At 40.1% G+C, this 20293-nt stretch overlaps 1 pseudogene; it reads right to left on the bottom strand.

The window, feature by feature from the left end:
• Nucleotides 1-1931: 1931 nt before the first annotated feature.
• On the bottom strand, nt 1932-14052 carry LOC127623027 (lysM and putative peptidoglycan-binding domain-containing protein 4-like; annotated as a pseudogene).
• Nucleotides 14053-20293: the final 6241 nt, after the last annotated feature.

Raw genomic sequence — 20293 nt, 5'->3', positions numbered from 1 at the left:
TCGAAAACGGGCAACATGAGCCAGAGAACACTGAAATTGGTCAGTTGAAAATGTGAAGTCTTTTTGAGTGTCCATTTATAGATGTACTGGAGAGAAATTTATTGTGCTATGACCATTGTCAAGCATTGTGGGTTTAGTGTTTTGGATGGTTGAGCAATGAGCATTAGGAGATCATGTTCAAATTCATTTAGTCATGAAGAAAGAAGAGTTCTTGAAATGTCTTTGGTATCACATCACTGATTGTCACCAGACTAATGTGGGACAAAATTGAAAGGCAAGTAAAAAAGGCACACCCAAGCAACACATAACAGTTTGAGTTATTACAGGACAAATGTAACAGTATTCCAGACTATATCTTGAAGAAGAGGCTGGACAAAATGCCCTGAATGGTCTAATTAAAGGGGTAGTTGAAGGTCCAAAAGGCAGTATTTAAGTAATCCATAAGACTCAAGTGGTTAAATCCATTTCTTCTGAACCAATATGATAGGTGTGGGTGAGAAACAATATTAAAGTTATTTTTTAACACTTTCACTTCCACATTCTAGTGTGGAAGTGACTTTCACTTTCAAATTCATCCACCAACTGATTGGGACTGGTCAAAGGTGGAGATTGATAGTAAAAAAGGAATTCATTGATCTATCTCACCCACACATATCATATTTCTTCTGAAGACATGGATTAAACCACTGGAGTCTCATGGATTACTTTTATGATGCCTTTATGTCATTTCTGGACCTTCAGATTTCTGGTCACCATTCACTTGCATTGTGAGGACCTACAGAGCTGAGATATTCTTCTAATAATTTTCATTTGTGTTCTGCAGAAGAATCCCATCTGATCCCAGATTGAGGGTGAGTAAATGGTGAGAGAATTTTCATTTTTGGTAATGAAATGGTTTTCCCTTTAAGCAATATCACACAAGCTATTGTGCTGTTATACTGAATATTAGCACAAGCATGAATCCTCCAGTTTGTAATGATCTGTAGATTCTGTGGTGTATGTTACGAACCCCTGTTGTTAATATTCTCATTTCGTAAGGGTTCAGCAACACAAGAGGAGACGCAAAGCAAAGAGCAGTTTAAAACATTTATTGTTAGGCTAATAAATGACTGCACAAACTCACGTCTCTCAAATTCCCTCACTCCACAGATAATACACATTTACTTGACTCTAACGTCAACATAGACATATACTAAACACTAACAAATATAACAAAAGTAGTAGCACAATACAAAGAACACAGTTGGAGTTGATCAGCCGCTAGACATCATGACGCGCACAGAGTTCACCGCTGCGTGTCTCACCCTCCTGCACACACCACTTATATGCTCAGCATGAGCCATCAGAGCAACGAACGACAGGTGCACAAAGGAGGAGCCTATACTCGGAAAGAAACACCAATTAGGAAACAAGACAAACATACACACAAGAATACACAGGCAACACCTATGAAGGCTGAGGCCGTAACACTTCTCCCCCAAAGGAAGAATCAGATTTTTTTCCTTTTCCTTCCTTCCTTAGACGGGAAAAGAAAACTGATTCTGCATAAAATTACACAGAAAACTTAACCTAATCCGCGAGACAACGCATCTGCGACCACGTTGTCAGATCCTTTTTTATGACGGATCTCTAAATTGTATGGCTGAACCATTAAAGCCCAACGCATCAATCGTTGATTATGGTTGTATATTTTGCTCAGAAAAACCAATGGATTGTGATCCGTATAAACAACGATAGGTAAACAACTAGACCCCACATAAACGTTAAAATGTTGTAAGGCTAACAACATAGCTAAAGTTTCTTTTTCAATCGTTGAATAATTCAACTGATGACGATTAAACTTAGCTGAAAAGTACGATACTGGGTGGCCTATTTCATCAGCACCCTCCTGCAACAAGACAGCTCCCACTCCAACCGCACTAGCGTCGACCTCAAGCTGGAACAGACGAGTCACATCTGGAGCAGACAGCACAGGTGCACTGCAAAGGAGAGATTTTGCAGAAAGAAATGCCTGCTGGCACTCATTAGTCCAATCAAAACAAACTTTAGGACTACACAAATTCGTTAAAGCAGCAACCACACTCGAGAAATTTTTACAAAAGCACCGGTAGTACCCAACCATGCCCAGGAATCTACGTAGTTCTCTCCTCGTAGTAGGTACTGGGTAACTGAGGACAGCAGCCACCTTTCCGTCTAATGGCCGTACCTGACCGTTTCCCACCTGCTTACCTAAATAGGTGACAGAAGCCTTAACAAATTCACACTTTTTTTAGGTTTAACGTTAAGGAAGCAGCTTCTAATCGGCGAAACACGTCATGTAAGGTCAACATGTGTTCAGCCCATGTAGACGAATAAATAACTACATCGTCTAAGTAGATATAACAGTTAGGAACCTCGCCTAAGACTATACTGCCCTACAAAGCAAAAAGGCAGTAACTACGCAGAGTGCAGAACTGAGAAAAATGACTTTAAAGTTATCCTGTCATCCAGCCTAAGTAGTTGTAGGTAGATTATTGGACATGTGGCTGTTTTGTTACTTTATATTAGCTTATTCTTTGTACATATCAATCCTCATATTTAATTTGATATTTTACCCCTTTTTTGCAGTTACTGTATTCTTGCTTTGTATTACTTACCAAAAACGTGTCACCATACCAAGGAAAAAGGCGGTAACTACAGATTCTCCAAAAACTATTTTGCCACAACATGGGCTCTGGGTGTGTTATACACTGTATTTGAAATAATTGGAACCATTTGTTTTCCTGAACATGGATATACCAAACCCAAACTAATTTGACCATTTTAGGTCAATATTTTCCACCCAGAAGCTGTTCTGATGCTGAAACGGCTGCTTAAAGTCTCACATTGCTAAGCTGTGTCAAGGCCCAAATTGGGAACATTTATTTTGAATAGGACCACATGCTTTTCTAGTTATTGAATATTTTTCCACCGCTGGTTGGATTATAACTTGGTTGGACCATCTTCTTTCCCCGGCTTTGTGCCATCTCAAACAAAATTTGTGTGAAGTTAGAAGTGTGAAATCGCAAATGTTAAAACCGTCCCGTGAGGATGCCGCGAAGTCAGCTGTGTGTGTTCACCATGGAAACAGTAACTTCACTGCGCAGCAACACGGTTATTTTTTGTTAGGTAAAACATAACAAGAATACAGTAATGGATGTTACTGTACTCTTGCTTTGTTTCACTAGGGCTTTTTGCAGTTACTGTACAAACGACTACCATTTTTCTCCAAAACGACACACATTTGAGATAAGATGTTTTGTCACATAATAAAGGATGCCTTGAATGTCATGAAAATGATAATAACTCATTTTTGACCAAAAATGCAGTTACTGCCTTTTTGTTTTGTAGGGCAGTATAGACATTAAACTTTGAAACGTTGCTGGTGCGATTCGCAGACCGAATGCCATATGTTTATACTGCAGAAAAGCATCAGGGGTTACGAATGGGGAGATGTTAGAAGCGCGCTCGGTTAAAGGCACCTGCCAATAACCTTTCAGAAGATCTAACTTAGTGATGTATTTTGCACCCCCAAGACTGTCAATGCAATCGTCCATCCGCGGTAACGGAAAAGCATCAGCCACAGTGACGGAATTTACCTTTCGGAAGTCAGTACAAAAACGTAAAGACCCATCAGCCTTTGGTACCAGAACGCACGGCGAGCTCCATGGACTATTACTTGGAACAGCGAAACCATTCTGCAATAAATACTTAACCTCACTTTTCATTGCTTCTCTCCGACTCATTGGGCAACGATAAGCATGTTGCTTGATGGGTAATGCACTACCAACATCGATGTCATGCTGGATGACATTAGTACCGGAAGAAACGTCATTGAACAAACTCGGCAAACTGTCTATCAGCTTCATTACGTCCTCTCGCTGTTCAGGCGATAGATAGTATAGTTGATCGGGAAGCGAAGATAAAACCTTAGAGTTCCCAAAACATGCTCCTCCTAAAGCTTCCATAGATACATTCAACCCGCCATCCGCAGTATCGGTAGGCAAAGCATAAGCTAGCAATTAAACACGGTCAGTATTAAATTTAGTCACCAGTTCACAAACCAAATTATCAGTGTTCTCTTTTGGTTCGAGACAACAAAAATATGGTTTCAACATATTCACGTGACATAAACGAGTTTTTCGCCTCCGTTCTGGAGTGTGTAAGATATAATCAGTTTCATTCAACTTACTTTTTATCACGTAAGGACCGGAGAAACGCGCAGAGAGAGAAGATCCAAGAATAGGAAACAACACTAGAACTATCTCGCCTGGCAAAAAATTATGCACAACTGCTTTCCTATCTAAATTTTATTTTATTTTCTTTTGTGACAGAGAAAGTGCTTCCTTCGCCACAGTACAAGCATTGTGCAAACTTTCACGAGTACGTGATACAAAATCAAGGACGTTGGTCTTCGCAGACGAACAGTTACAGAGAAATTCCTCCTTTAACATTTTCAAAGGACCACAGACATTATGTCCAAACACAAGCTCTGACGGGCTAAACCCAAGCGAGTCCTGTCGCGCCTCACGCACCGCAAATAACACTAATGGAACTCCATCGTCCCACTCATTCCCAGTCTCTATACAATACTTCCTCAGTGCAGACTTTAATGTTTTGAAGGGTGAGGGTCGAAATCCCTTGTCTCTTCAGATATATCAATACATATATATATATCCTTTTATATCAATATCTATCTATATTCTGTTGCTTAACTTCTTTAATAAAGTGATGAATTAACTATATGCATGATCACATAATCAATTCTATTTTCTTATGCATAACTGAAATATACTTTGAATCATATGTGTGTTGGAATGTTAACTAGTGTCTTTTAAGGAACATTCCAGAGAGTCTCTCTCTCTGTCCTGCCCGTAGTCTAAAGGTCCTTTGGGGATAAGCTTAGCTGTGATGAGAGGGGGCAGGGAGAATGTTAAACATATGTTCCAGATGTATTCTGTGGTTGATTTTTACCTGTCCATTACTAATTATATGATTTAAAATCCTATGTGATAGCACTTGAATAAGTAGAAGTGTAAATTTTCTCTTATTATTTCTTTCCTCTCCTTTGCCTGAGGGGTGAATATTTCTTATCTCACTGTTTTGGTTAAAATGACCTGATAAATGTGTGCTCTGGTTCCCTTGTGCACAGAGAAACACTGTCGTTCGTCAGTGTTTCGTGTGTGGGTATTGACCTTCTACCCAGGTTTTGAACCCAGGGAGACACAGCAGGCAGACTCGAAGACGCCCGAGACCATCTGCGAGGTCACTTCAGATGTAAATCTCGGGCCAGGACGACAATTGCGCTGATTAATGTTGATGTGCTATAGCTATCTATATGTTGTGACTTTATGCTCTGTTAGCCAATCAGGAGTTAAATAATAGAATATACGTCCTTGCAAATGGTATAATTGATGTAAAATTTTGTGTAAGGTATGAGTTAGCTTTCGATCTCCTTGTGAGACTTTTCCGCTGGCTGTACCAATTTCACTGCAAACTATTCTTCAGTAAATTTTGGATTCTTTGATTGAACTTCTTGACTCCTGGTTTTTCTTTCTCCTTATCTGATCCGGGTCATAACTGTTATACCCCTAACAGTTTGATGCCACCTCTCCAAAGCTCCTTGCGACTCCGGATGATAGGCACTTGATACCACGTGAGACACCCTAAGAGCCTTTAACGAAGTACGGAAGACATGAGACATAAAATTTGAACTCTGATCGGTTTGGACAATTTTCGGCAACCCAAAAGTTGTAGAAAATTTTGTTAAAGCTTTAGTTACCGTCTTAGCCGTTATGTTCCGTAACGGGATAGCTTCTGGAAAACGTGTAGCCACGCGACATGATTGTCAACAAATATTGACAACCAGACTTAGCCTGAGGAAGTGGACCCACACAGTCAACGAGAACGCGCTCGAATGGTTCGCTAACTACAGGAATAGGACAGAGAGGAGCAGGCGGTACAACCTGATTAGGTTTTCCACTGACCTGACAAATATGACATCTCTTACAGTATGTCACGTAATCAGATTTTAACCCTGGCCAGAAAAAATGCTGGAGCACCCGGTTATAGGTCTTAGTTATCCCTAGGTGTCCAGACCAAGGATGGTCATGAGCCAGACTCAAAACATGTACTCGAAATTTCGAAGGCACCACAATTTGATACACCGCATTCCAATCTTCCCGCTGCTCAGGATTTAACGATCTACTCCATTTACGCATGAGCACATTATCGTCCCAGTAAAACTGGTGGTTACGCAGCGACATTTTGTCATTTTCAACACTCGCACGACATTTTTCTAATGATAAATCATTTCGCTGAGCTTCGATCAGAATCTCGCGCGAGACAGACAAATCAGCGATAAGATCAAAGCCAACGGATGACCTTAAAGTCATTTTAGACGAGTCTGGAGAATCGGGAAGAACATCAGTTTTCAAAATCTTTGAAAAGACAGAATCGCAAAGAGTATTACTTTCCTGAATGTCATGTTTCGCCTGTGCTCGCGTCACCAAAGCACTAAACACATTCGGCAAATTTCTACCAAGTACATCAGCCTGCGAATCGTTACACGGGACATCAATGACTTGCACTACCGGCATTACCTTACCTCCAGCTATGTCATTTCCCATGATAAAATCCACACCTTTCACCGGTAAAGGACGAACTGCAACCTCAAAACACCCAGATGCCAAATCAGACGAAACGTATACCCGATGAAGAGGAACGGGCACAAAACCCATTTCAATACCCTGCACAATCGCGCTGGTATTACACGCCGAGTCAGCACAAAAACCCCAAATATCTGATAATATAAAGGACTGAGATCCTCCGGTGTCACGGAGAATTCTTACAGGTTTTCGGCTTTCGACCTTCTCATTTAACGACACAAATCCATCGAACACAAAAGGCTGAAAACAGCTATCAGGTGTCGCAAGAGAAATTAAGGATGGCGGGGACACAGTTTTCACTAAAACCGAACCTCGCGGCTGAAAAGATGAGGAATCTTGTCGCTCTTGTTTACGTTTTAAAGTACGACACTCTGCCATAATATGTCCCATCTTATGACAGTAACCGCACTCTCGATTCGACTTTAAACTGGTAGGAACCCATTTATTTCGCAAATCAGAAAGATTTTCATTTTCATTTAATGAGGAACCCCCAGAGTCAGACGGACGCTTTGGAAACACAGTTTTATGCATTAATGCATACTCGTCAGCTAACACAGCAGCCTGTTGTACAGTGCTGACTTTCTGTTCGTTTAAATACAACGCAGTACGTTCTGGAACACAGTTCTTAAACTCTTCAATCAGCAAAAGTTCTCGCAAAGAATTATAGTCAATTACCCTGCACGCCTTGATCCACCGATCAAATAAAATGCCCTTTTCGCGAACGAACTCGACATACGTTTGAGACGTGCCTTTTTTCGTGGTACGAAATCGTTGTCGATAGTGCTCAGGAACCAATTCATATGCTCGTAATATAGCAGTTTTCACGGCATCGTACTGCACACTTTCCTCTAATGAAAGAGATGCACACACCTCTTGTGCCTTACCTGATAGTTTACATTGTAACATTAGTGCCCAAACCTCGTTTGGCCATCTTAAGGCAACAGCAACTTGTTCAAAAGCTTGAAAATATGCCTCAACTTCCCTCTCACAGAAAGGTGGAACGATACAGATATTTTTAGCCACATCAAAATGTGTCGAAAACGGCACTACAGACTCAGATCCAATATCAGACGGCACAGAATTAACACCCGAAATTGATGGACCAGCCGATGTCTCAGAGTTAACATCCAACCTAGATGTTTTAACAATAGATTTTTTAGGTACCTCTGGAACCGCCTGCAACTCCAACTCCCGCAGTCGCACCTTCGTATCAGCATCAATTCGGTACATTTCGATCTGACACTTCAAATCGTCTTGTCTCGCCTGAGCTTTGTCCTGAGTCTCCAATTGTAACCGTGCTAGACGTAACTTTAAACGGGAATCTGCACGCAAACCCGGTGATGAATCTGTGGACAGTGAAAGAGGTTCAAATTTAGGTATTGAAAAAGACGGACGTACCTCCGCACCAACCCCAATCACTGGAGTCACTGGAACACCACTCGACGAACTTAAGGGCGAACTTCCTGCAGCTGGTGTCGCCAACTCCGCTACTGCAGTAGGAACAGCATCCATAGAAGGAAATACCCCTTTATTAATCAGGCTAATCACTAAACAAGCTTTCAATTCTTCTTTCCGCAGTGTTCTAGAGATAGAAATCTCATAATGTTGAGCAATAAGAAACAAATAATTTTTCCGACATATCTCCAAAACTTCAACACTAGGTTGATCTAAAAATGTATTTAGCTCAAACGCTGCCATCTTTAAAGAAAAGAAAACACAAAAGCAATCAGGATAATCCAACACCCTCTGGACCTACCTACCTAACCATTAATCTAATTATCCCCTATCTAGTCTTCAGAGGGTACCGATTAAGAGATCGCTCTCTCCCCCGGAATACCTCCAAAAACAACAAACTAAAATAATAAAGAAAAACAATAAACAGTAAACCGTCGTCAGGACTGGCGCTAAGCACAGCCCCGCTGGCTTACTCTTCCTAACCAGAGGATATGGATCACCTGAATCAAATAGATCAATCAAATTACCACTACTCGGACACAAATCTTGGACGAGCCCCCATTTATGTTACGAACCCCTGTTGTTAATATGCTCCTTTCGTAAGGGTTCAGCAACACAAGAGGAGACGCAAAGCAAAGAGCAGTTTAAAACATTTATTGTTAGGCTAATAAATGACTGCACAAACTCACGTCTCTCAAATTCCCTCACTCCACAGATAATACACATTTACTTGACTCTAACGTCAACATAGACATACTAAACACTAACAAATATAACAAAAGTAGTAGCACAATACAAAGAACACAGTTGGAGTTGATCAGCCGCTAGACATCATGATGCGCACGGAGTTCACCGCTGTGTGTCTCACCCTCCTGCACACACCACTTATATGCTCAGCACGAGCCATCAGAGCAACGAACGACAGGTGCACAAAGGAGGAGCCTATACTCAGAAAGAAACACCAATTAGGAAACAAGACAAACATACACACAAGAATACACAGGCAACACCTATGAAGGCTGAGGCCGTAACAGTGTAACTTGCAAGCATTACTTTAAATATCTTACAAAAAAACATCTTCAAACTTTACTAAAAAATGCAGACAACCATAAGCATCTTGAGACAAGGAATTAAACAGTTATGGAAATATTTTAAATGGCTTTCGTATTAATAAATGACATAGCGAAGCTATCTTGCTCTGGAGCTGCATGGTTGAATTACAAGATGCCATTTGAGAACACTTAATTTTTTTTCCATTACACCCAAAGTAAACATGACTTATATTAACAGCTCTCATACCATTAGAGGCTGATTCAAAACTTTCTCTACCTGTCTTTTCATTTAAAAGACCCAATTTCTGGAATTTTGATTTACTTGCCCACTATACTGTAGTATCAGTATTTATTGACATTTCCATGCAATACACCTCTTTAAGGAAAACCATCACCAAGATTAAAAATATATATTGTAATATGACAATCCAAAGGTCAGAATATGGCCACCTGCCCATTGTGTGCAAGAGTTTTGTTGGCTTAAATCCATTCTCTTTCAATGAGCAATCTAATATTTAGTTCTCACTGACATTTTCATTTTCTTCAAATATGTCTTTATTGTACTTCAAATAAATGAACAAAGTGCGATTTAAGTCCACAGTGCCATTCCACATAAAAGAACAACAACATTGCTTTAGGTTTCTGCTAAAATCAAGAAAAAGAAAATGGATACAAATTAGAGTTGGCACAAAATACCCTTCAGCAATTATGCATCGATACATTGTAAACGGTAAGCATTCTTCAAAGAATGACATACTGTACAAAGACAAGACCGCAGCAATATGATCAATTCCATGGAAAAGTAAACAGAAGATTTACTAGAAATATTTTATAACTTTTAAAAGTTTTAGTTTGGTCCCACAATACACTTCAGAGATAATCTGTAATTCTAAAATATCTTTCATTAAATTAAATCATAGCACCAATGAAACCTACTAAATAGTTTCAACACTCTTGAGTGTGGAGTGTAAGTAGAGTATGCAAACTCAGAATATCATTGGTACAAATGTCTCCGTAACTGTGCTATCACTAAACAGATGAAATTTAGTACATCTATTTTAGGCAAAAAAATAGGCTCGTGGGCTAAGTGAATCTGCAAAGTACCAAGGAAAATCACAAGCATCAAACAAAATTTTAAAGGCCACACACCATAGGCAGCACCACAATATATTTTACAATCCTATACTTGCTTTTCCTCAAGGTGGTATCTGATTATATTCCTAATGTTCACTGTACAGTTTGAGGTAGGCACAGAGATGTTGACCACTTCATTGTCCACTACAGATTCCCCATTAGCTTGAGTTTTAAAAAAAAATATACTACATAGAATATTGGTAGGACGATACCTATTAGTAACATGGCAACCACAGCATTCCACCATTGAATTCCTCAGTCTGCACCATAGCCGAGTAAGCGTGGGTTTCTCCATCCCCATCGTCTGAATCCCCTGGAACTGCCAGAAAATATCACACTTCTGGAGGATCTGAGCTTTGGATCAGAAGCTCTATGTCACTGTCCACCTCTTTAAGAAAGTCAGTATACTCCTGCATCTGAGTTCTGACCAAGACGCTTGCTTCACCACTTTCCAGCTGCTGATTGGCTGGTTGTACTGCATCAGGGGAGGGTCTTTGCTGAGGGTTCCTGAGCTCAGTGTTGGCCTCTGTTAAAAGGCCATGCTTCTTTACAGGGATTTTGATGGAATTCAGTGCATACATGTCCTGCTCTTGAAAAAGGCTGTTCGCTCTCTTTATGTCAATGACCTGAAACAGTAGAGTAGGATTATTTTAAAAGCTAAAGTGTGTAATTTCTGTGCTATTAGAAGCACCAAACGGAATTGCAATAATTATTAAATATATTCAATCTGCCATTGGGTGGAGAAACTTTCTTATTTTATTTCTATTTTATTTTTGCATTAAATATAATACATTATATTATGGTATCTTAATATTGTATGAACAATTATTATATTTATAAATTCCTTTCCTGCCTTTTCATTTAGTTGGAGTATTGTATTAATAGCTAATTTTTCACTTGTTGCTGCTTGAACTTTAATGAGGGGAACATGCGCAATCTCATGAGGGCAAGAGATGTTTTGCGACATGAGCAATTGTTTTATGCGATCAGCCAAATTACCGATCCAGTCATAGGACATGAATATTCGATCGATTGGAGCATCCCTAATGCTATTTAGTCTATTTTGGGTCATTTTCACTACTCAAGTACTCAACAGATAAATCAACTACTTGGCCTTGGGTGTGGGAGGAGCTTGGAGCAGCATGCACATTGCATTTTTAAAATGGTTTGTCAAGTTATAAGTAGTTCAACTTTTAAAAATATGTTCTGTTCTGTCCCATTTTGTTGTGCTTCATCTATTTATTTATTTTTACAGAATAATATGTAATGTGAGCACACCATCTAATCCGCTCCATACATTATTAAGCATTGTTGCTGCAGTGGACTGAAAGTAATCATGTACAGTATTGACACAAATTGACTGTATGATACCGCCCTTGCAAAATGCCACAGTAACAAATACAAAATAAATAAATGAGACATCACTTTGGTACATTTGCAGATAATTGTTACAGGACTGGATCGATGTAATATGTATTGAGGTAAAAATAAAAAAATCAAGTCACACAATTAATGTGAGTATTCCGAGTACCACTCCGGGAACAATCACCTTATCGTGGTGGAGAGGTTCATGTGCCATTATAAACCTGAGTGCTGAGTTGTCTGGAGCCAGGTGCTCTTGGTAGGGTCTCCCAAGGCAAAGTGGTCTCAGGTGAGGGGCCAGACTAAAAATGGTTCACAAAGACTCCATGGAAATAACAGCAAGAGGAGGAGTTACCCTGCCCAGAGAAAGCCCGGGACCCCCGTCTGGAGCCAGGCCCATGGAGCCCGGCCAGGCACAGCCAAAACAAGTGACGTGACACCCCCCTCTACATCCCTTGGACCCACCACCCATTGGAGAAACCGCAGGAGTCGGGTGCACTGCCTTATGGGTGCAGTGAAGGCCGGGGATCTTGACGGACCAGACCTGGGCGACAAAGGCTAGCTTTGGGACGTGGAATGTCACCTCGCTGGGGGGAAGGAGCCAGAACTGTTGAGGAAGGTGAGGGAGGTGGAGCGCTACCAGTTGGTAGCGCTCCACCTCTGGAGATCCTGTCTTAGAGACCCTGAATGGAGTCCTGAATAGGGCCCAAGCAGGAGACTCCATAGTGATGCTGGGTGACTTCAACGCGCACGTGGGAAATGACAGGGACAACTGGAGAGGCGTGATTGGGAGGAACGGCCTCCCTGATCTGAACCCGAGTGGATGTTTGTTGTTAGACTTCTGTGCTAGTCATGGATTCTCTATAACAAACACAATGTTCAAACATAAGGATGCTCATATTTGTACGTGTACCAGAGCACCCTAGGCCGAAGGTCGATGATCGATTTTGTAATCGTGTCGTCGGATCTGAGGCCATATGTTTTGGAAACTCGGATGAAGAGAGGGGCGGAATGTCAACCAATCACCATCTGGTGGTGAGTTGGTTCAGGTGGTGGGGAAACCGTCTGGACAGTCCGGGGAAGCCCAAGCTAGTAGTGCGGGTGAACTGGGAACGTTTGGAGGAGACCCCTGTCCGTGAGATCTTCAACTCACACCTCCGGCGGAGCTTTTCAGGCATCCCTGCGGAGGTTAGGGACATTGAACCGGAGTGGGCAATGTTCAAAGCTTCCATTGCCGAAGCCGCGGTGGAAAGCTGCGGCCTTGAGGTCTTAGGTCCTCAAGTGGCGGTAACCCTCGAACACTGTGGTGGACACTGGTGGTCTGGGAATCCGTCTGACTGTAGAAAGAGGCCTTCCTCTTTCTTCTATGCTAGAGGCAGAGCCAGAGGCTGATGGGGGATCAGATTCAATTTCCCTGGGGGAGGTCACTGAGGTAGTCAAACAACTATGCAGTGGCAAAGCCCCGGGGATTGATGAGATCCGACCAGAAATGCTGAAAGATTTGGACGTGGAGGGGTTGTCATGGATGACAAGTACCTCTGGGTCTTGTTCACGAGTGAGGGGACATTGGAGCGTGAGGAGCTCGGAGTAGAGCCGCTGCTCCTTTGCGTCGAAAGGACCTAGTTGAGGTGGTTTGGGCATCTGGTTAGGATGCCCCCTGGGTGCCTCCCTAGGGAGGCGTTTCAGGCATGTCCAGCTTGGAGGAGGCCTCGGGGAAGACCCAGGTCTAGGTGAAACATTGGACAGCTACCTACCAGCTGGCTACCGTCCTAAACCTCACTCACATCTGTGTCAAGTCACCACTGTAAACGGTCTTGCTCGACCCGCTTCAAACAGGATTCGAACAAGCGTCTCTGGCATGGGAGGTGGGCACACTAATGAGGAGGCTTAAGGCTACAGCCTCTAGCGTCTTATACACTGCACAGCTATGGTCCTGCCGGCTCCCATAGCATCAGTCACCATTCACTTTTATTTAATTCTGCCTACATCTTCCACAGAACAGAGAAATTAATATGGGTTTGGAATAACATTTGGATGAATAAATTATAACATACTATTAATTTTTGGGTGAGCTAACCCTTTAACATTAAACAGGATACCTTGCATCCATATGGTAGGGCAAGTTTGTTGAGATTGTCCTCATGGGAGATGTTTCTTTCCAGCAAAATCATTTCTCCCACTCTTTCTCTCTCCTGTGAGGATGACTCACTGCTCCATGGCCGAAGCTCCATGACCTTGAGATCCTCATCCTCAGATGACACATCCAGTTCTTCTTGTCTGAACATGTACACTTGACCATCTGCGCTGGCATGAACATCCACAGGAGCCTGAAAGGCACGTGGGAGAGGTTCTCCGTGGCTCATCACTGCAACTAAAGAAAAAAAAAAGTCAAATTATTATATAGTATATTATATATTGGCCAGTTAACAAAATAATATATTATATATTGTCCAGTTTACATATTAAAAGAGAATCAATGAATAACCCTTGGAGAGAAAACAGAGTAGTCTGTACGAATAAAATATTAGAAAAGTTATAATTGTTTTTGTTTTTTTTTACTTTGTAGTAAAAAGTTGTGAGAAACATATTGCTGATGCGAAACATCACGAAATAGTGCATCATTGTTCATGAGTAAATAGCCTATTGGTTTATGCATAGTGGTGACCCAGTGGTACTGATACTACTTGTAGCTAAAGGAAATCAGAACTGATCATGTGACTCCGAATAAACAGCGGATCAGGCCAAAGAACCGATATACGAACTGACATTGATTTAAGATGAAAATTTGAACACAACGTAACGCAAAAAGCAACACAACATACCTTACATTTAAACAAAATAAAAATGGAGTTTGTTTACAGTAAAGTCGGAACGTATAATTTAGTCAAATTGAAAGTAGCCTACCAGCTGCAAAGTTAAAACTTATAACTTAATATATATATATATTAGTTCACTCTCACCTTTGTAGGTAAAATCACTTACATCGTGCCGACAAAAATGTCACTAAGTGTCATTTTTGGAAACTTAACACCGTAACCTAAATAGGTAGTGTTCCCAAAAGCTATACAGTAGATTGACAAATGTTCCAGCTAATCAGCTCTCTGAAGACGGCGGGTTCTTTATGTAGACTACAGTAGACTACAACACTGTCTATCTGTCATTGAAAGCGTGGTAAATAGTAAAATAAATCAATATTATAGCAGTGTTGCGGCATGCGCGAGCTGCTTTGTGTAAGTAATATAAGATTAATTTATTTAGAAGTCACACAGTCTGATGTCCAGTGTCGAGTTAAAATGGTCAAGTGCCTTGTTGGTTTATGGATTCCTAGAAGTGTAAAGTTTCTACCAATGTTAAGTGTGGTTGAAAACATGAAGACGTGTCACTACAGGATGTAGTAATCAACTGACTGAAGGTGAGATATATAAGATAAAGCTGTATGTAGTCCACAGTTGCGAAACAGTCTTACCTGTCTGTTTACATTGGTCAGCAATTTTTAATTAACATTTGTGTTATAACAAATATATATATATCAATTACTATGGGATCTTCAAAAAGCTTATATAACTTTTTTTCTGACAATGAAGTAACAGCTGTTGTAACTAGTACAAAACATTTCGGCAGAAACTGGTATGGTACTGGTATGTTATTAGAAAAACGAACAAAAAATCGAAATAAAATAGGCTATAGCCTGCTAGGATATAGGCTATGCTATTTACTCTAGGTGTTTGACTTTAGACTCAAAATCCCCTAAACCAACCCTAACCTTCTCTTACAAAAATTAACCAAGTATCATCATGGTATTTTGTAGTAAAATCATAGTAACCCCAAAATAAACAGGGTTACTATATTAAGACCATATTACTGTAGCTGAACCATGGTTAATTGCATCCAAACTATGGCTTCCACCAAACAACATGGTTTCTGCAATATTACCATAGTAAAACCATGGTTAATTTTACCCTGATCAAGTCCTTCTCTCGACCGTAATGTGACCAAATCACTGCGAGGCAATCTAACACTACGCCATCACAGCAATGCTTGAGGATGCAGTTTGTTCTCAATTTCTGTTTCCAACAGACTTTTTGAGTGCAAATGGTCACTCTGATAAAAATATTAAACCTAAATCAAATTTTAAAGGCCAAACACCATAGGCTACACCACACAATATTTTACAGTGCTATACTTGCTTATATTCTTGCTCCATTGTCCAATACAGATTACTCACTATTTTGAGTTGTAAAATATACCACATAGAATATTGGTAGGACAGAATTGTCCTTCCTTCCATGTTTCCTTCACTCCTTCCTGGGACTGACTGACTGACTGACTTACAGTGTAGCAAGGATAATTGTTGTAACTAGTACTATACATTTTGGCAGAAACTGGTCAACTTGGTAAATGTTCGGACGGACCCAAACCACAAACAAAAACTCAAATATATTGAAAAATAACTAACTAAATAAAATTATTTAATTTCTCTCAATCTTATGAGGCTGTGGAAAGTGTAAGACAAATTGTCATGCAAAATCTGTGGTCTGCCTCTCAAAATCAGCCACAGCCTTTGTTTTCCACTTTTATTGAATGCAGTCATAAAATAATAATATTCAGCATCTATAGATCACCCACAGGTCAATACAACTGGTCTCTTTTTAAGGTTAAAAACCTGTGATAAATGTGCTGGAATCTGTTACATCTTTTTGTCAGCCAGATTTTAAAAGGTGTTACTTTTCAGATTGACCTGAAGATGGCGGTATATATCTTCAGTGGTTTCAAACTTGTCGGGTCATGGATAGTTCACAGGCATTTTAAACTTTTCTTTGCCAAAATGTAATGTCTCACCATAACCTGCATGGTAGGCCTATATTTTATTTTCAGCATCAGAAGAACTTTCAAATGACTGCTTGGTCCAAGAGTCAATTACCATGTTGCACGTAGTACTATCGAGGTGCTTGTGATGTGCTTCAAGTAATTTTAGTCATACCTGCTGAAGCAAAGGTCAATGCTTTGGCTCAGCGGTTCAAGGACATGAGCCTGTCCAGATTTGGACATTGATGTGAGGAACACTACGACATTTGCCAGTCCTCTCCTGGTCTCCTGCTACTGAGGTTTGTTTGAGCTGACACATGCCCAATGCTTGCCTTGATGGGGTCAGATGTGATTAGAGAAAGAGTAGAGAGAGAACCTGTGGATTTTGGTGTTGAACATATAGTGACAGTTTTACTTTTGTTTGTTAACTAAGGATAATTAACTGGCAGAAGGTATAAAAGTTATTACATTTTATGTGCTTAAGATATACTTGATTTGCTTCAGAGGAAACAATGTTTTGACCTAGTAATGATGTAATATAATATTCATGACATTGGCCTAATAGTCAGTTGATTCAAAAAGACTGTTTTTCTACCAGTAAAAACTTTATAGCCTTCTTAAAACACTGCTAAAATGCATTCCAGTTGATGTAGTATGATTAAAGATGATCAGTAACTACCTACTTACACCTTTAGGGCTAAATATTTTTAAAGTCAAGTCATTTTTATTTGTATAGCGCTTTTCACAACACACATCGTTTCAAAGCAGCTTTACAGAAAATCATGCATTAACAGAAAATGAAACTGTAATATCTTTAAGTCTTAGAGTCATCATTGTGTAGTTTGAATAAATATCAGGGCTCAACTCTAAGAATTTTTTCTACTGGCCTGGTTGGGCCAATGCCTCAGATATTTACTGGCCCTGCCAAAATTTTCACTGGCCCCAACACAAAAATGAAAAATAGATGTTTTTACCATCATGGCTTTAAAAAATTTGTCAGAAAATAAATATTTTTTACATATCTTATGTTTTTAATACAATGTCCCAAGGGTAGCTCAGCGAGTATTATCACTGACTACCAAACCTGGAGTCGTGTGTTCGAATCCAGGGCGTGCTGAATGACTTCAGCCAGTTCTCCTAAGCAACCAAATTGTGCCCAGTTGCTAGGGAGGGGAGAGTCACATGGGGTAACCTCCTTGAGGTCGCTATAATGTGTGGTTCTCTCTCTCGGTGGGGCATGTGGTGAGTTGTGTGTGGATGCCGTGGAGAATAGCGTGGGGCTCCACATGCGCTACGTCTCCGCAGTTACACACTCAACAAGCCACATGATAAGATGTGCGGATTGGTGGTCTCAGACATGGAGGCAACTGAGATTCGTCCTCCACCACCCAGATTAAGGCGACTCACTACACCACCATGAGGACTTGGAGCGCATTTGGAATTGGGCATTCCAAATTGGGGAGAAAAAATTTAAAATACAATGTCCCCCAAAATTTTATCACATTTATAATTTGCAAGATATGATTTATGCCTTATGTAATCCCATATATGCGCTTTACAGATATAAATTCGTAAATACATCATATTAGAGGTCGACCGATATTGGTTTTTTCAGGCCGATGCCATGCCGATCTTTTGAAATCCGGGTCGGCCGATGGCCGATTAATGCAGCCAATTTATTTTGGCCGATATTTGGCCGATATGTGCTTGTTTTTAACCTCTTATTTGAACCTTTTATTTGAAAGATAAAATGTAACACAAATAATTACTTAAGATAGACAAAATTTCTCAACAAATACATTTATTGAACACTTGACACTTAAATTAAAAATGTATAATGTAAAAACATATTGTATAAATAATGTATAACAAATATATTAAATAAACAAAGCAGGTGTTACGAACTGGTCCGAGACACGAAGGTTGAGATCCAAATGCAGCTTTAATTAAGGGGCAATCCAGACACGTAATCCAATATTCAGAGCATCCAAGGGAAGCACAGGCATAACTAGGGATGGGTATCGTTAAGGTTTTAATGGTATTACTATCTTACCGTTACTGCTTATCGATCCGGTACTTCAACTGTATTCTTAACGGTTCTTTTTGTTACATATATATATATATATATATATATTAAACAAAGATAAACGTTATATAGGCACAGTGATTTAAGTTCAGGAAGGTCTACTAACATTACTGTTCAGGTGTGGTCTAAAAAGAAATCTAATAAAGAAATCAATTGTAAAATAACACTGCATAGTTTATCATAGATAGATTAATGCTTATTAATGCAGAAGTTATTCATTCAGGAGCTGTAAGTGATTTTCTCTTTGCCTTTTGTTGTCTGATTCGCAGTAATGGCTCAATCGTCAGCATGTTTATTAGGATGCTTCCCCTTTAAGACCGAGTTCAGATCTAATAGACTCCTGATGCAGCATATTTTCTCCCAACTATTTCCATAACTACGTCCATTTAAGACATAAACTGTGTTTAAGTGAATCTCCAAGCCGGTCGTTTAGACATATTTTTTTGTATAGTTGATCGTTTAGACGCGCACATGAAACCCAAAGTAGCCTATACTTTGCTTGTCTCGTTGCGGTGTGTTTCGGAGCGCGCGCCGCCTTGGGAACGGTATCTCTTGCGCTCTTTTTATTATTAAACACGTCCCGCAATTTAGCAACAGTAGCTAGACTGCATTTTACAACAATCACCGATCGTGCTGATTCTGACGTTAAGTTTGAGTTTTAGGGAGAAATGTCAGTGTACCGCTGTGAAGGGAAGGAAGTTGTGCTAGACAGAATGCGGCTTATGTATAAATATTGTTTTTATAATCTTTGGAAGGCGAAATATAAATAAAATCAGACTAATATCACAGATCTAAACCAGGCTACGTTTGAATGTTTAGTTCTGTCACTCATTTAGCAGGGCTGTGTTGTGCTCGCAGTGCACGAGATATCTCTCTCTCTCTCTCTCTCTCTCTCTCTCTCTCTCTGACTGCGAATAGCTAAATTGCATCACAGACAAATGGTTTCATAGAATTATTATACATAGAAATGGCTGGCGAGATAAAATAACTTTCTCTTTATAGCAATAATACATGTATTTTCTTAATTTCTCCAGTACCGACAGCAGAAGTGATAACGTCCGAGCTTACCAAAGCCAGTCCTTCAATAGCATATAGCGCGTTGGTATCTTTTTTATTACTTATTTCTCTGCATTGAGTGACAACCCTCTTGAATATAAGACACACAAACAGAACAAATAAAAGTCTCAGATTCACTGTCTGTAATTGCAAAATTCTTGCTTACTTATTGTGACATGATATCAACCCTTCTGCTGTGATAATGCAACTTCAACTACGCTATCAATATCCAAAGTAGCCGAATGTCATGTCGCGTTTTTTCTCGAAGTTGGCAGTAAAATATCAAAAGTTTTTAATTAAATATAAAGAAGTTCAAATTTAATCCTTACTGTTTTCTCCAAGGAACTTAGGTCCTTCCTTAGGCACCGGATGAGGTCTGCTCATTCTGCTGGAAAATGACTCTAGGGGCAGCGTGCGTCGAACACGTGTTCCACAACAACACTAGGCTGCCCACAGATGCGCCTGCCTAATAATCGGCTTGATATACTTGGATATTGGCCGATGCAGATTATGTAAAAAATGCTAAAAATCGTCCAATTAATCGGCCGGCCAATTAATCGGTCGACCTCTACATCATATTATCCTCAGCCATCCTGCCATTTACACAGGTATTTTTAAGCGAAGAGTTCTGTGGAGGAGATGATGGGTTTTCTGTC

The sequence above is a fragment of the Xyrauchen texanus genome, chromosome 29 (genome assembly GCF_025860055.1).
Source record: "Xyrauchen texanus isolate HMW12.3.18 chromosome 29, RBS_HiC_50CHRs, whole genome shotgun sequence".
NCBI classification, from domain to species: Eukaryota; Metazoa; Chordata; class Actinopteri; order Cypriniformes; family Catostomidae; genus Xyrauchen; species Xyrauchen texanus.
The sequence above is the reverse complement of the archived record's forward strand: the minus strand, read 5'-3'. Positions and strand labels throughout refer to the sequence as shown.